This window comes from Meles meles, chromosome X (genome assembly GCF_922984935.1).
Source record: "Meles meles chromosome X, mMelMel3.1 paternal haplotype, whole genome shotgun sequence".
Classification (NCBI taxonomy): domain Eukaryota; kingdom Metazoa; phylum Chordata; class Mammalia; order Carnivora; family Mustelidae; genus Meles; species Meles meles.
In genome coordinates, this window is record NC_060087.1 from 56,747,384 (window position 1) to 56,752,765 (window position 5,382).

Sequence of the window (5,382 nt, forward strand, 5' to 3'; positions counted from 1 at the left end):
TAAAAATTTTTGTAGAAGATACATTCTGAGTAAAATTAAGAGTTTTGGGGCAGTTTAAGAAATAGGGTTTAGGACCTGTTATTTATATTTAAAGGAAAAAATAAATGAAATTTATTAATGGTATGAAAAAAAGTATCACATTTGAAGTATAGTTTTGAAGAAATTTTTGTGATCTATAGTTCAAAGAATATTCCATGACAACAGTCCAACCCCATTGTGTACTATCTTAGAGATTCTTTCTTGGAGAGATAGGAGCTACAGTAGGATGAATTTAAACAGCATCCAACAAATACTTCACTGTATTTGCTTCATATATTTTTATTTTTAGAACAGCATCTGGAATCAGTTTTCTGTTTGAAAATCAGAGAATTCAAGAAACACAAATCTGTGAGTTTTGAGTGAGTGTGTGTTCCGTATAATTCATACTGACTACCCACCTGCACTTAGACAGAGACACTGTTGAGTTTTCTTTTTTGGAGAGAGAGAAATTTTCTGATTTTCACTATAGGATGCAAGGAGACATTGGTGATAACCTTCAGGCTAAAATGAGGTGAGCGGTGAGTTTTAGGTAGTGCACTGATAGGAGTTTATGTAAGCTTAGAATCTTTCATCTCTTTTTCATCCCTATATTTTAGTACATTTTTAGGTTGAGATGTGGCAACTGTACTCCTATCTGATTCAAGACTGTACTTGCAACTGGGCAAATAGAGGTCATCGGAATAATCTCCTGAACCACTTGATTCACAGATACTCACTTCAAATTCATTGTTGTTTTCTTCTCTGTTAGAATCATAGCTCATTTTTTTTGTCAGAAAGGGTGTCAGAAAGATTAATTTAATCTTTCAAATTAAAATTGTAAGCATTACTGGAAATGACAGATTTTTTTGAAACAGTTTTTTTTAATTTTTACATTTGCTCCACTATACTTTGATACAGATTTTTATTTTCTCTTTCTATTAGCTTTTCCAGTCTCCTTTTCTTCTTTCTGCACCTCTATGCTTACTTTTAGTTTGTTCAAACTTATATTCTAAAATGTTTTCTTTTGTTTTAATAGGTCTTCCTGAGTCAATCAACATTGGTGATAAGTTAATTTGATCCTTACTTCATTGATATACACTTTGTTCTATGTTTTCAGGTATGTTCATGTTTACTAGTGGGTCTACACATTTAATTATTTCATATTTAAAAGGCTGCACTGAGAAATGTCTGATTTTAAAATCATCCAAGGTATTGAACTGACATAGATTGTTAAAATGTTTCTTTAAACTTTGATGGACAGATACAGTTCTAGGTAAGACATTATCAGCAGATTTATCTTCATCTGAATCTAAATCAAATCCCAGTCTATCTTGAAAAATAGGTATTTGTTCTTCTATTTGGGATGATTCTCTTTGTCCTGGAAATTGAGCTTCCTAAAGAGGAACTTGTGGTATATCCTTACAAATAAATGCCCAGAGTTGTTGTCACTATTGGAATCCATTCCAGAGGGACATATTTCCTAGTTTTGAAAAGTTTCTTCTGTTTTTTTTTGTGAAGTTTTTCTTTCAATGCATGTAGCTGGCATGTGAGGTAGTAACATTCTTTTCTCAGTTGGAGGATGATATCTTGGGCTTCTCTCACTTTGGAGTTTTCATTTTCCAAAGCTAAAACTAACATTCTGTTGTTGTCTTGGTAGTTTGTTTTGTTTTGTTTTGTTTTTGCAGTCTAGAAGTGTTAGAGACTATTTGGCATGGTGCAGTTACAAAAGACTTTCATTTGCCATCTCTGGCAAATTTTTATTCCTATTCTCTTTCATCCATTTCTTTATGTCTTCAGGACTGTCTTGAAAGGACTTTTTAAGGGACCTTTCCTTGGCCATCTTCTGCTTGCCCAGTACTTCTGCCACAGCTGTTGCCCTCCTTCTTACATTCCAAGGTTCTGTGAGGCTGTCCAGCTGTTGTATCCTGTGTTTTGGACCATCTGAGTCTAGGTTCCATCTACTGTCCCTTATCAAAATTTCAATGGCATTTTTCCACAGAAATAGCAGACGATCTTAAATTTGCATGTATCTGATAAACATCATGAATACCTAAAACAATGTTGAGAAAGAACAAAACTGGAGGCATCGCATTCTTTATTTAAAACTGTATTACAGGGTATAGTAACTAAAACAGTATGGTATTGTCAAAAAACAGACACAAAAATCAATGGAGGAAATAGAAAGTTCAGAAATAAACTCACTTGAATTTTATTTCAAAAAAATCTATGTATATAGATTCTATGTATATAGAAGAGTATAATCTCTTCAGTGTTGGAGAAACTAGACAGCCTCATGCAAAAGAATGAAACTAAACTATTATCTTACATCATACACAATGAACTCAAATGTTTTAGACTTAAAAGGAAGACCTAAAAACATAAAACTCCTAGAATAAAATACAAACAATAAAGCTCCTTGACATTGGTTCTGGCAACTTGTACCTGACCTAAAAGTAAAGCAAAAAACCAACCAACCAAACAAACAAACAAAAAAACCCACAAAAGCACACAAATAAACAAAAGGGATTATATCAAACTGAAAAGTTTCTGTTCAGCAAAGGAAACCATCAAGTAAAATGATAAAGAAATCTACTGAATGATGGGGTACCTGGGCAACTTAGTGAGTTACGCATCTGCCTCGGCTCAGGTCATGATCCCAGGATCTTGGGATTGAGCCCACATCAAGCCCCGCATAGAACCCCACATGGGGCTTCCTGCTCAGCAAGGATCCCGATTCTCCTTTTCCCTCTGCCTCTTCCCCTATTTGTGCTTTCTTGTTCCATTCTGTCAAATTAAAAACCTTAAAAAAAAAAGAAACCTATTGAATGGAAGAAAACATTTGCAAGGCATATCTGGTAAAGGATTAATGAAGATAATATATAAAGAACTCACAGAACTCAATAGCAAAAAAAAAAAAGCTGATTGAAAAATTGTCAGAGGACCTGAATAGATTTCATTTTTGCAAATAAGACATCTAGATGACCAACAGGCCTATGAAAAAATGCTCCACATCACTAATTATCAGGGAAATGCAAATCAAATTCACAAGATACCACCTCACATCTGTTAGAATGGCTAGTATCAAAAAGACCAGAAATAATGAGTGTTGGCTAAAATGTGGAGAAAGGGGGACTCTCATGCATTGTTGGTGGGAATTTAAATTGTTGCAACCACTATTTAAAACAATACAGAGTTTCTCCACAAAATTAAAAATGGAACTACCATCTTATCCAACAATTCTACTACTAAGTTTTTATCTGGAAAAATAAAATGAAAACACTACTTCTAAAAGATATATACTCCCTTATGTTCATTGCAGTATTATTTACAATATCCAAGATTTGGAAAGAACCTAAGTGTCTATCAATGGATGAATGGATAACAAAGATGTGGTATATAAATGCAATATAATAGTATTCAGCTATTTAAAAAAAACAATGAAATCTTGACATTTGTGACAACACTGATGGACCTTGAGGGAATCATGGTAAGTGAAATAAGTCAGACAGAGTAAAAACAAACACCATATTTCACTTATATGAGAAATCTAAAACCACAACAAAATTCACTGATAGGACAGAACCATGGGTGTTATAGTGGAGAGGGCTTTGGGTTGGGTGAAATGGGTAAAGGGGGCCAACAAGTAAAATCTTTCCAATATAAAATACATGTTATGGAGATGTAACATGTAGCACAGTAACTGTAGTCAATAACACTGTAGTGCATATTTGAAAGTTGCCAAGAGAGTAAATCCTAAAATTTCTCATCACAAAAAAATTATAACATTTTATTGTGAAAAATGATTAGTAGGCTTATTGTTGTGATTATTTAGCAGTGTAGGCAGATATTGAACCATTATGTTGTGTACCTGAAACTAATATAATGTTATATTTCAAATATACTTCAATCTTAAAAAAACCTTCAGGTCAGGGTTTAAAAAATCAAATTACCACCTATACAGAGGAAAAAGAGCATTTGACAAAATTCAACATGCATTCCTAATAAAACTCTCAATAAATTAAGTACAGAAGGAATGTACCTTAACACAATGAAGGCTAAATACGACAAATCCACAGCTAACATAATACTTCATGGTGAAAAGTCGAAAAATTTTCCACTTAAGAGATCAAGAACAAGATATGAGTGGCCACTCACACCACTCTAAATTATCATAGTACTGGATGTCCTAGCCAGAGCAATAAGATAAAAACAAGAAACAAAAAGCAACTAAATCACAAAGGAAGAAGTAAAATTAACTTTGTTTACAGATGACATGATTTATATATTGAAAATCCTAAAGATTCCACGAAAAAAAAGTTTTAGATCTTATCAATAAATGCCATAAAGTTGCAGGATATAAAATCAACATTAAAAAAAACCAATAACGTTTCCATACACTAACAACAAATTATCTTAAAAAGAAATAAAGGGAACAATCCCATTTATAATAGCTTCAGAAAGAAAATACTTTCGGAATAAATTTAACCCAAGGGGTGAAAGATCTCTGCATTGAAAACTGTGACATTGGTGAAAGAATTTGAATAAGACATAAATAAAGGATATATCATGTTCATAGCTTATAGAATTAATATTGTTAAAATATCCCTACTACCCAAAATTATCTGCACATTGAATGCCAACCTTGTAAGATTCAAGTAATTTTTTATAGAAATAGAAGAAAAAATCCTAAAATTTATATGAAACCACAGAAGATTGTGAACAGAATATTTAGAAAGAACAAAGCAGGAGGCATTATGCTTCCTGATTTTAAACTATACTATAAATCTATAGTAATCAGAATAGTATACTATTTGTATAAAATTGATACATGGAAGATAATCAAGAGTCCACAAATAAACTCATGCACATCTGTTCAACTAATATTTGACAAAGGGTTCAAGAATATTTAATGGTGAAAAGATCATCTTTTCTTTTTTTTTAAAGATTTTATTTATTTGACAGAGAGAGATCACAAGTAGGTAGACAGGTTGGGGGAGAGCAGGGCCCCTGCCGAGCAGAGAGCCCAGTGTGGGACTTGATCCCAGGACCCTGAGATCATGACCTGAGCTGAAGGCAGAGGCTTTAACCCACTGAGCCACCCAGGCACTCCAAAGATTATTTCTTCTATAAATGGTACTGGGAAAATTATATGTTTACATGCAAAAGCATGAAACTGGACCACTATTTATGCTCAAAAAATTAACTTGAAATATGTTAAAGAGGGGCGCCTGGGTGGCTCAGTGGATTAAGCCGCTGCCTTCGGCTCAGGTCATGATCTCGGGGTCCTGAGATCGAGCCCCGCGTCGGGCTCTCTGCCTCGCAGGGAGCCTGCTTCCTCCTCTCTCTCTGCCTGCCTCTCTGCCT

At 33.9% G+C, this 5,382-nt stretch overlaps 1 pseudogene; it reads right to left on the minus strand.

Moving 5' to 3' along the window:
- Positions 1–308: 308 nt before the first annotated feature.
- On the minus strand, positions 309–1,858 carry LOC123934657 (annotated as a pseudogene).
- Between the last annotated feature and the right edge of the window lie 3,524 nt (positions 1,859–5,382).